The sequence below is a fragment of the Juglans regia genome, chromosome 2, assembly GCF_001411555.2.
Source record: "Juglans regia cultivar Chandler chromosome 2, Walnut 2.0, whole genome shotgun sequence".
Lineage (NCBI taxonomy): Eukaryota > Viridiplantae > Streptophyta > Magnoliopsida > Fagales > Juglandaceae > Juglans > Juglans regia.
Window position 1 is genome coordinate 16,280,428 of NC_049902.1, and position 13,205 is coordinate 16,293,632.

A 13,205-nucleotide genomic window follows, 5' to 3' on the forward strand; every position below is an offset into this window, starting at 1 on the left:
AACTCAAGTCAACTCAACATCCAAACGCAACCTAAATCTTTTAATTCATATTATTCTCAGAGATGTTAATCTCGCATAGAAAGATGATAGGTGGGTGCCCATGACAAATATGTCAACAACATATATAGACTGGGTAGAAAAAATGTGAACATCTTTGTGAATACATCAAACAAAGGAAAATTGAACCATGCTCGTGGGGTTTACTTGAGGCCAAAGTTTGATTTGTGCAATTTCCTTATATGGTAAGGGAATAGAGGATGTCTCAATCTTTGGGACTTCTTTATATAGAAACTTTCTTGCAAATGACCATGTAAGAACGTCTATTGTAATAGTAAAAGGATTGATCGCTTTACTGATCAAAATCTTTGTATAATCAATTTCATCATGCTACTCAAGACCTTTAACCACTTATCTAACTTTGTACTATCACCAGGGCTTCATGTTTTTGTTTAATCTTTAAAACTTAGTTGGATCGAAGTACTCATGACATGGGAGTCAACGACAAAGATTCCAAGTTTTGTTTGCTTTGAGTAGTGAACTCAGTTGTGAAAGCATATCTTCTTTCCAAGTATTTGACTGCTTAAGTGAAGGAAGTGAGCTCTAGATGAAGAGTTGGTGTAGGAAAGGCATTAAATAGATTAAGTGTGAATTGGTTGAGGTGATTATCAGATAAAGGTTGTTGGTTGGAAGTGCCTACTTTGGCTCTAGTAGTCAAATATGAGTTGGTTGTGGGTTAATTAAATATAGAAGACTATGGTTTCTTGGTTAGATGGTAGAGGGAAGGAGAAAGAGAGTGATACGTATCAGTTGCGGGTGGGACAAAGGATACAAGAGATGAGGATATTGAAGATGATGAAGGTGCTAAACTAGGGTGGGGAAGATACATGAATGCATATAGGGTTTTGAGAAGAAGAATTAATAATTGATCATTGTTCCTTGCATGGTTGATCATCCTCTCCAATATGTGTGGCAATTGTTTGAGCTACCATAGCATCAAATTGGGATGGTGGGTGGCGCCCTAATTAGAGAAATCCATTTCATGTCTTGATGATTGTTTTTACAACAAATTGGACAAGGAACTCAATATTGCTTATTGAAAAAGTTGGACAACTTTGGCTGCCGTTGAGGATGTGAGGGGTTGGATCAATGCCACAACTATTTTTGATTGGATTATTTGAAGGACGCCTCTTCTTCTTGTGAGGAGGGAACTCTTGGCCTTGTTTGTTTGAGAATACATGGCAACATTTCCTAATTGAAATGCTTCAATTGTCATTGGGTTATCTATAGTGGAAAAACAAAAGGTGGTAACAAAAGTTGTGTAAGAAAGATGGAGACCACTTAAAATAAAAGATATGAGGTTTATCATGTACAACGTCTTTGCCCATGACTATAAGTTAGTTAGCATATTGCTTGGCAAACAAAAGCTGATATGTAATCTATTTTTTAGACTCTCGGTGAAGAGTTTTGTAACTTGCGCTTTTTTTATAAGCAACACCAAATCTTGAGTGAGAGGCAAAGCAAGAAACAAAGTAGGTCAGAACCTACATGGAATTGTCAAGACCATAAGTTGTAGAAAGCGTTGCCTTTATAAGTATTTTGTGGGTGGTCATGTCTCAATGCCGTTTACAATGCCCAACATATCATATGATTGCAACACTAGTATACATTGGGAGATCCAGAGTCAGTATTATGAAGAATCAACCTTGATGAAAATTTATTGGTTAATATTTGAAACAACAACTGAAGAAGAGCAGAGTGAAGACATATCAATCATATGGATTGAAGATGGTGTAGAGTGAATGGTCTCTAATACCGAAGATTAATACCAAAAAGAATAAGTGGTCGTAAGGTGATTTGAACGTAGAGGTGTAGTAAACTATACATAGATCCTAGAGATTTATAATTTTATTATAATGATTCATTTAGTAGCAAATATGGTGAGTTTATATAAAAATCATAGTGCATTACAAACTGATTTGACTTGATGTGATAGGTCAAATTATAAAGTTACTTTTATTATAAAGTAAATCTAACGGATTCCATGAAACTACATCAGTTTGTAGGTTTACTTTGTGTAATCTCTTTACGTCTGTATCAGTTCTCTTACAATCATGGTTGATATACTGCAATAGTATAAAGATAACAAAGTACTTACAAATCCCTTAAAACTTATGGGCATAGCTTGGGAGGGGTCCTATTTGTTGAATTAGTAGGGTGTCTGTGTGGAGCATTGCTATGAGGATTGCATACTTTAAGGGAGGGAATAAAGGGCATACATATATTTCCACTAAGAAAATTTTGATCATATGAACGAGGTGCCAAACTGCCCAATTCTTTATCTTTTCCATTATTGATATTTTCATCCCACATTCTCTTATATTCTAAATTATTGAGATTTTCATTGATGATTAAAATTGTAAAGTTATGGGTCACACTGAGGATATATGTTCTGTAACTATGTTAAATCATTATCTGTTGCTAAAAGCATAAGCTGGTGAGAAGATATAAACTTAATTCTTTAAATTATATTCTAACAGTTTTGATGCTTATCTAATTTTCAGGCTCTTCACTTTCTTAAAGTTGAGTATTTGGTCATTCCATCCATCGACCATCTTGTTCCAATGTGGACGAAGAAATTTGGTTTTAGCAAAGTCAAAGGTTCCCTGATGAATGAATTAATCTTCCTCAACACATTGATGTTTACTAAAGCAGTTAGATTGCAGAAGACCTTGCTCCCAGCTCACTCTGTAGAGCCAGATGGGGGAGATAATGGGGGTCTCTCTTTCTCTCTCTCTCGCTCGCCTTTCATCCCAATCACCACTTGTTGCTTCTTAATTTATTTTTATTGTTTTCTTTTTTCAGGCAAGGAAGTTGATGGAGTTAGTAAACAGAAGGAGCAAAGTGGAACAAGCAAAGGACGGAACCTTGGAAAACTCCCGCTTTTTGACTTAAACGTTGAACCTACGGAAGAGGGTAGATAGTAATGCCTAAGCAATAACGGGGAAAAGGTTGTTAAAACACAATGCTCCCAACATTCATGATACAAAGATTTAGGTCCAAGACTGTGTTGTCTTTAGTTTTAATAGACTGTTGTAGACTAAATGGAAGGCAAGTCTAACTTGCATGTACTTTAGCTACCATTTTGATGACTTTGCTCGTACAATATTAATAATGCATATTCCAAACATATATATATGCGATATTTTCTTAGTTTTCTTTTTACAATAATTTTTAAGGTAGTATGGATTTATGTAAAATCTGAAACCTTGTTTTGTCATGTTTTGAAGTACAATTTTCATATTATGTCTTATAAGCTGAGCAGATATTGAGCTTATTTAGATGTATTGCTTATTGGGTTTTATAAAAGTAGATAGGAAAAATTGAATAAAATGCTTTTTTCGAAATATATTTTGTATTGTGGTTTGTGAAAGTGGATATGTAAAGTTGAAAAGTTGTTTAAATATTGTTAGGGACGTTTTTTGTAATTCCGGCCACGCCTCCCTGTAACCTACAATCAGAAATTAGAGGGGTTTAGGAGTTCCCCAAGATACCTCCGATGATTAAGTCAGTATATCTCTTGTGGAGTTTTTAAGATAAACACTCCAGTGAGGGCATATGGTTTACCTGTGTGACGACCAAGACTTTCTAGGCTTTTTTTGTAAATATTTTGTTTAACAACAGCCTATGAGAGTTTCGGCCTTCATAGGAAATTAGGGTTTGAAACCCAATGGAACTAGGGCTCACGCCCAACTCAAGTTCTTGCATGCCGCTTGTCATCCAAAAGAGTTATGTTTAAGACTTAAGGAAATGAGGGAAGAGAAGTGAGAAGAATCTAGGGTTTGGTCTTACACGCCTACCATAGGAGATCAACTATCTTCTTGTCATGTGTCATGCATGCAAGGAGGTTTGCTTGTAGGAAGAAACTTTGTGACACTTGTCACTATGAAAGAAAGATTCTAGAATGATGAGGTTATGGAAAAGTGGAGCCTAGAGAAGGCCAAGAGGCCTTGCACGACAACCATGGGAGAAGGAAGATTTGCTTTTTACCATGTGTCACACATGCAAAAAGTAGGTAAAAAGTTTTGTCTTGGGAAATGCCAAAATCAAGCTTGGGAAGAAAGACTTACACACCTAGGATTTTTAGAAGGAAATCTTGGTGGGAAGACACCTTGAGATGAACGGCTAGGGCAAGGAGATTTGTGCAATTTTGGACCAATCACATGTTTGTCCAAAAGTTTGGTGAAAGAAGATCTTCTTGGGAAGAGAGGGAAGTTTCGATAGACCATGCACACACAAACTCCTCACATGCCACTTGGCACACATGCACACATGTAGGAGATTGAGGAAGATTGCTACCTTGCCAAAAACCTTTTAGCCACAAGATTCATTGAACCAAGACATGAAGTGAAGGCACAAAATAGGAAGGAGGCTTCGGTTTTGAGGAAAGAGGCGCCACTTGTCCAAAAGGTCATATTGTGTCTCTAACACAATTAAATTATGAGAAAGAGGAAGAGGCCTTAGGATGGGATGCCACTTGGAAACCATGCAAATGAGCTTGGCTCATGCAAGAAGCTTTTTGTGTCTATAAAAGGGAGAGGAGCCGAAAACCCTAAGTCTTTTAGTCTTTTTGTGAATATCTCTTGAGGTATTTGGCCACCACCCTTTCTCTCCAAATTTTTATCATTTTCTCACCATCCAAACGCTCTCCACAATATTCTCTTCTCACCCCAATATTCTTTTGAGGATAAGCAAAGTAAGAAGATACTTCCAAGAGGAGAGTTATAGAAGGTATGAAGCCAACATCACCCTTCCAACACACACACACGCACGGTTTCAAGGGGATGGAGTTTTAGTTTTTAGTGACTTCATCTAGAACTCATGCTCTCACACACATTGGAGCTGGAAGGAGTTAGCTCATGTTTTGAAAGGTTTTTCCATATGAACCTATGTTTTTATGCACATGGTCAGATTAGGGTTTTTCTTCAAGGAAGGTATATGCAACCCTACTTGCTTTAAGCCTATAAGCATGATGCTTTGAGGATGAAGGCCATGGCTCTAGTATCTTTATGAGCTAGGGTTTCTGTTGGAGGTAAGTTTTGGACTCAAGGAAAGAAGGTCCAAATATTTGGAGTCTTTTTCTTGGAAAATGATGTCTAAGAGCACAACAGTTAATCACACGGGTTAGGGCTTTCTTGAATGATGAACCTAACTAGTACTATATGTATTTTCAGCTTGCTTGCTATCTATTACGGATTTTTGTAAGTAAACTTCTAACTTATACTTGGATATTTTATGTATATGTCATGAGAACTTGTTGGTTGTTCGATTTTATGTGATTATTTGTGACATTAATGTTTCTTCCATGTGCTATGATCTTTTGTTAGCATGACTATCTCATGTAAGAATAGAATGGTCTATGGAATGTAATCATGTTATGAAAATGGAATAAGAAGCCATGTTAGGGTTTGGATTGCACAATGTTTGTTACTTAACCGAATCTTGTATGAAATTTAGTTTATGAAATGGCTTGTCTTTTTATAAGCATGATCAATAGTATGTTTCGGCCACACATGTATGTTTTGTTGTTAGAATATTGTTTAACACATTAGAAGATTCTAAGTTCATTAAAATTGCTTGGAATGCATGTTTTAAAAAATAAGACGTTTCGGCCAATACTATGGATGAAGTATGATCATTTAGTGATTTAAGGTTTAATGAACTAGGACCAATCCTTGGATATACTTGGGTTACATGTTTTGGCCTCTACATGGCAAACATTGAATGTTTGCTTCTTGAATGATAGTCAATGCCTTAGAATTTTTATAAAGGATCATGTTCGCATGTTCTAATATTTTCAAGTCGTAACGCGAAATGTATTGGAATTGCATGTTTGATTATATGGTTATGATGAAGCATTCGGCATTGCATATGTCTCATGAAAGTTCTAAGTTTCATTGTCATGTCACATGCATTGGGATTGTGAAAATCTTTTGAAAGAAAAAGAATCTTTTAAAGTTGTTATCACGACCCCAAGGGCTAGGACGGGAAATGCCCTAGTGGAACTCCTTTATCCACTCAGGAGTTTTTAAAATGGAGTGGTAACCCCTGGGTCTAGGGCTGTGCAAAATTCCGAATTTTCAGACTCCGTCCAACACCTACTCCGATTCCAACTCTAACGGAGTCAGAGTCATCGGAATTCAGAGTCGGAATTCGAAGTAGCTCCGAATAGATAATCTGAGTCGGAGTCGGAGTCGGAGCGATAACACATTCTGACACTTCTAACTATCTCAAATAATTAAACTCATAAATCTAGAACCATAGTGAGTGATAACATTGATTATGATGACAGACTAAAACCTAAGCGATTGGTCGATTCGTAAAAACTTATGGGTTTTTCAAAAGATTCCTAAAGTCAATAGAAATTCCACCAATGAATTTCTAGCGGGCTGTTACAACACCTACGGTTTTTGCTCTGTTGGCTCGAGCGAGGTGTCGAGTGCACGTTGTTTTGAACATTAGCTCCAGCGAGATGTCGAGCGCAAATCGAGCGAACCTCTCTAGAAGAATTCTGCTCGAGCGCCATGTCGAGCTAACTTCGAGCGAACCTCTCTATATGGGTTCCGCTCAAGCGCTGAGTCGAGCGCACATCGAGCGAACCTCTCTGGAAGAGTTCTGCTCGAGCACCACGTCGAGTGCACTTCGAGCAAACCTCTCTGGATGAGTTCTGCTCGAGCGCTGAGTCGAGCGCAATACGAGCGAACCTCTCTGTATGGATTCCGCTCAAGCGCCACGTTGAGTGCACTTCGAGCGAACCGCTCTGTATGGATTCCGCTCGAGCGTAACGTCGAGCGCACTTCGAGTGAACCTCTCTGTATAGGTTCCGCTCGAGCACTGAGTCGAGCGCACATCGAGAGAACCTCGATGTAATAATACATCGATACAATAATACATTATGATACAATAATACATGTCCCTATATATTTGTGTTGATTTAAATTTTTAATATAGCCTAGTTTATTTTTAAACTAATTTTTTGCTTCTAATTTATTTTTTCAGCTTCATTGATTGTGATATGGATCCTAGACGTAGTGGAGATGATCGTCCACAAGAGGATGTGGCGGATGCCAATGCTATAACTCCTACACCGGTGGGTACTTCCACCCCTAGAGCCACATCTAGGGCAGCTACATCTAGAGCAGCTACATCTTGTGCGAGTAGTCGACTCCCACTCCCAATTGATATAGAGGATGAGGATATGTTCAACGAAGAGGAGGGAGATGCCCATTAAGCAAGATCAACCACCACGGCCTTCTAAAAAGAGATCGTGGACATGGGACCATTTCACCAAAATTCCTGGTGATATTGCAAACCCGGTAGCAAGATGTCATTATTGTGGATCACTTTGTGGATGCCATTAAAAGAAGCAAGCTACCAGTGTGTTAATAGCACATCTAAATGGTTGCCAACAATATAAGATAGCGAAGGGATTGCAAGCCACTGATCAAACCAACTTCAGTTACCAAACTTCTACAACCACTGATGGTACACAGACTAAGAAATTGGTCATCTCTCAATACAGTGAGAAGATGTTGAGGGACATGCTTGTAGAGATAATAATTACTAATGAGATGCCATTTACCACAGTCGAGAAAAAGGCTTTCGAAAGTTTCTAAATTTTGTTGAGCCATAATTTCCCATTCCATCACTGTATACGGTGATGCGAGATTGTATGAAGAGGCATACGAAAGACAAGGCGGAGATGAGGAAGATGTTTATTACCATAGGCTAGAGAGTCTAGTTTACGACTGACACATGGACTTCTATACAGAAAGTCTGTTACATGTGTATCACAGCACACTACATTGACAGTGAGTGGATTTTGCATAAAAAAATTATTGGTTTTAAAGATATTATGGATCATAAAGGTGCATCCATTGGGGCGAAGATGGATGATTGTTTAAAGGAGTGGGGAATTTGAAAAGTGTTGTGTATTACAGTTGACAATGCCAGTGCCAATGAAACAGCAATTGATTGGTTTAAGCGGAACACGACGGTGAGAGATGATGTCATTCGGGGCCATGAGTTTATTCACGTTCGATGTTGTGCTCATATCATCAATCTCATAGTTGTTGAGGGGTTAAAAGAGGTTGATGATTTCATAACCCGAGTCCGCAACATTGTAAGATATGTGAGGGGTTCCCCTCAAAGGCTTGCCAAGTTTAAGGCAATAGCAGAAGATCTTAAGATTGAATGTTCTAGTATGTTGTGCATGGACATTCCAACTCGATGGAACTCTACATACATGACGTTGGATGTGGCACAGAAGTACCAAAAAGCATTCGAGCGGATGAAGGTCGATGATGGGGGCCTGAGGTATGCTTTGTTGGAGCTAGCAGGACAGGGGCTCGGTGCGCAGGACGCACATGATTGGACCAGTGTGAGCTACTTTGTTGAATTTTTAAGAATTTTTTATGACATAACCATGCGACTATCTGGATCCAAATATACCACTGTGAACTCATTCTTCAGTGAGCTCTCGGAGCTTCACTTTCAGTTGGAAAATAGTTGTACTGACTCTGGTGGATTGTTATCTGCTATGACTACGAGGATGAAGATCAAATATGATAAATATTAGGAGAATATTGAGAAGATAAATAGATTGCTATTTGTGGCTGTGATCCTTGACCCCCGAGTTAAGTTGGTCGTTCTAGAATTTTGGGTAAATTCCGTCCTTGGGGCAATGAAGGCTGCAAAGTTTATTAGATTGCTAAAAAGTGATGTTGATGACTTATAGAATCACTACAGTAATAGTTGTCAGCCTTCATCCACAGCTGGTAGCTCCTCACATTCGAGGCCAATGGGATCAACAGTTTTCTCAGGTGATACTGACCCATCTGTAGGAGTTAAAGGCAATCGTATTATACAACAGTATCATCAACTCATGTCAACAAAGAATATTATGCATTGTACATCTTAGGTTGAACGATATTTTATGGAAGCTGTCGAGACACCTAGTGATGTATTTCAGTTATTAACTTGGTGGAAAGTTAATTCCACCAAGTATCCAGTCATTTCTTGTGTAGCCCGAGATGTGCTAGCCATTCCTGTCACTACAGTTGCCTCAGAGTCGGCATTTAGCACTGGAGGTTGCGTGTTGGATGCTTATCGGAGTTCATTGTCACCGTTAACAGTGGAGGCCCTCATTTGCACACAGAATAGGATAAGTGAAGCACCCATTGGACTAGATACCGTTGGCATTGATGTCGAGAGCTATAGGCTTGAATAGGGTAAGTCTATATGGTTTTAAATGATGATTTAATTATTTTTAATGTTTCTAACTTCTACTTTTTATGATTTTATAGATCTAATTGTGAACCCTAACATAATTGCCGATGATTGAGATTCTAGAACGGACGCCCCTTGAGAGTCTTGATAAGAATCAAATTATACTTTTACCGTGTTCAATTTCTTATTATCAATTTTTTTTCATTTATTGATTACAACTTTCTATCTTCATTTCAGGCATGACCAATGGAACAAAAAGCATTTGAGTGAAATCCATGTTCAATTTTTATGTAGTTATATTTCAAGGCTAAGTCAATGTTGTTATTACATTATAAATGGAACTGTTATAACATATAGTCTTATGGCTACATCATACATGTTATTTACTTTTTAAACTATTGTATTTAAGGTTTTTTTTTAATCTTTTTAGTATTTTTTTTTTTACAGATTTGGACTTGGGCTTTGGTGATCATATTTATGTAGTTATATCCTGATCAAAGACGTGGGATAAGTATTCTTTAATTAGCTCGAAGTACTACTCTTTATTATATATTCTCCACCATATAATTTTGTCGTCCAAATACATTTCGATCTGTTAGAAATGTAGAGAAATAAACGGTCCAACTCTGAATGGAGATCGGAGCTTCGATTCGGAGGTCGGAGTGGTCAATGGTTGATGCGGTAACTAGCGGGGAACACACGGTGGTCAAAGTGGTTGAAAGTTTATAGATCAATGGTTGAAAGTTTAAAACTAAGACGTAGTCACCTTCGTCAAAGTGGTCAATGGTTGATGCGGTAACTAGCAGGGAACACACGGTGCATAGAGGAACGTGAGGTATCCAATTATATGTTAAAAGTCAAGAAAGACCTCGAGCTCAACGATATGTTATATGATCAAGAATCGAGCTCACAAGTATATTAAATGAACAAATATGAATTGAAGAAAGAATGTTTTTTTTAAGAAAATGTTATGAAAGTCATGATTTACACAATTTCTTTTTGAAAAGTCAAATGCATAAGTAAAGTTTCGTGTCCATGTATTTATTGTTAAGTTTGCTTTCATATGCTTTCGATATCTGTTACATGTTATTTGTTTACTTACTAAGATTTTTCGAAATCTCACTATTGTATTTTCCACTATCATTCCCCTAATTGGAATGGTAGAAGTTGTACCAGGTACGCAAGACCTTTAGATATGGACGAGATTTGTGAGATAATGGATGACGAGTTTACAGTGGATGCTCGTCATCAATCCACCCTAGAATTGCTTAAGGCTATGGCTCAGGGGCTCAAGAAAGTTTTAGCAAACCTCAAGGAGGCTAATGTTGGGGTTTCATCCTTGGATCCAAAGGGGATTTTTAGATTTAAGAATGATATGAATTTCATGTCGAGGTGTCTGGAGCAAGCCAGAAATTCGTTTGTAGAACCTAAGGAAGTTGCTACTGAGTTGAGTTTGCTAGATTGGGACCATCGGAAGACTAGGGGAGTGTTCTTAAGTTTACTTGAGGACGGAACCTTGGTTCTAACCTAAGCCACTTTTGGGAAATGACTCTTTTGATGATTGGATGTATTGATCCCGTGTTTTGGGAGTTCTTTTGGAAACTCTTAACTACTTTTGATGACTCTTATGGAATATGAAATATTTTGGGATTTTATGTTCTTTGGTACCATGATTATTGTTCCATTATTTGACCTAAGTTGACTTTCTTCTATGATATACTGCATACAGGTAGTTATTATTAGGTGCATTGGATCTTATTTGTCATGTACGAGGAGTATGGAACCTTGTGTTGCCTATCTTGGTGCTTCAATTTTCCGCCAAATCCCAAGCGGGGGCTGGGGGTGCCACAACCTGTATTTAGGTTTTATAACCTCTTCTTGAGGTTATGTGATGTCCACAGATTCCGCTTAGGATCGGACGGACTCTAAAGCGTCGAGACATGCAACATAGGGTTACCTGTCCTCGTTGATGATAATTAAGGATGAATGCACCTAGCATGCATCTAAATAATATGCAATATTCACAACGGATTGTTCTTTTCTTTGAGCAACACTATGCACCAGATAAGATATATCCCAAACGTTAAAATATATTTCATAAGCTAAAGATAAAAGACATTCAAGTTACAATGCATGTGTAAAGGATTTGTAACATCACTAGAGTGCTAGAGACAGAGCTCTTCAAGTACATAAAGAAACTAAGCTACCTTGTCGAGTAACTCATGCAACTCGACCAAGATTGCCAACATCCTGTCAATGAAATGGACCATGGCAGCAATAAGCTCAGTGTCACGCCGTTGCTATCTAATCGACCTCCTCCAATCGATCCTCTGTCGTGCCTCTTGATCCTGGCACATGATCTACCATTCCGAGGAGAATGGTAAGACTACCGAGTGAGATTTGATTACAAATCTCAGCAAGTTAACAAATAACTTAAACCAACAGTATAGATATGCATGCATGACAGTAAAAACATGAATGTTAATCGTGAATGTGAGTACGCTTGGCATGACTTGACAAACAACATGACATGTGCTGACTTAACTTCAACTGAACGTGAAATGACATGGCTTGAAACTAAACATGAAATATCATGACTTTAAATAGAACATGAAGTGATACTTGGGAACTAAACAAGCATTGAACTTCAACTAAAACTGAACATGAATTGAAACTAAACATGAACTTGGAAACTAGTTCAACATTTAAACTAGTTAGTCGAAAGTGAAATGTGGATGCTACACAGCTCCCCTTGAGTTGTGCTCCCCTGTCGATACCGCATCATATCATAGGTATCTGCACCAGCTATGAGTATATACATACACATCACTTCTCAGGTATCTGCACATGCTTTGAGTATGTAATGTACACATCCCGTGATAGGTATTTGCACCTACACGAGAGTGTATAACATGAAATTGAACTGCAGTAGGCACGACCGGCGTTGGTGCCTGACTTCGCTTCAGATACCACTAATTTAGGCTCCATTTGAAACTTGTTGATCTTTACCTTGTCAACCCAAGAAATTTCACACTAGTTTAAACACTTCAGCGTGAATAAAGGAGGTCCACTAGGATATTACCCTATCCTAATACTTGGGATCGTGACAAACCTAAAAGACTTGACTGACGTGAAAATATAGTTTTCGAAACATACACTATACTCGAGATATGACATGACGCTAAATGAAATGACTGATGACAAAGTTTGACATGAGGTAACATGTACATGAGACTTGTGATAAGGCATAACATGATGCGTAACAGTTAAGCATGGCATAATCATGGCATGCAATAGTTAGGCATGGCATAAATATGCTGGAAGTAAATCATGGCACGACATAACATAACATGTACATAAGCTTAACGAACATGAGTGATAGTCTCTTACCACCATACATACACAGTATCTTGAAAGTAAAATAGAGGCTAACTTATAGTGGACGTGGCGTGATGAATCAAAATGCGAATTAATGAGAATTGTGAGATATTTCTCAATGTTAGAAACTATTTACTAACAAACTTAGAAATTTAAAATAACAGACTCATGGAAAAATTACCATTTTACCCTTCTAAGTGTGGAAAAATTACCATTTTATCCTTCTAAGTGTGGAAAAATTACCATTTTACCCTTCTAAGTGTGGAAAAATTATCATTTTACCCCTAACACAAGAATTTCACACCCTAACTCCAAAAGTTACCATAACTTATATTCCTCATGTAAATTTTGTCCTAAATCCAAATATCTAATTAAAACAACTTAAACCATAGCACAACTATATGAACCGAGCATAGGCCGAAACATTAATAGTGCTTAACTCTTGATTTTTGTTGCAATTCTCAAACCCTATCTTTCAACCTAAAACTGAAATATGGAACATAAAAAATCCCATCCTATGCTTTAATAACAAGCTAGAACAA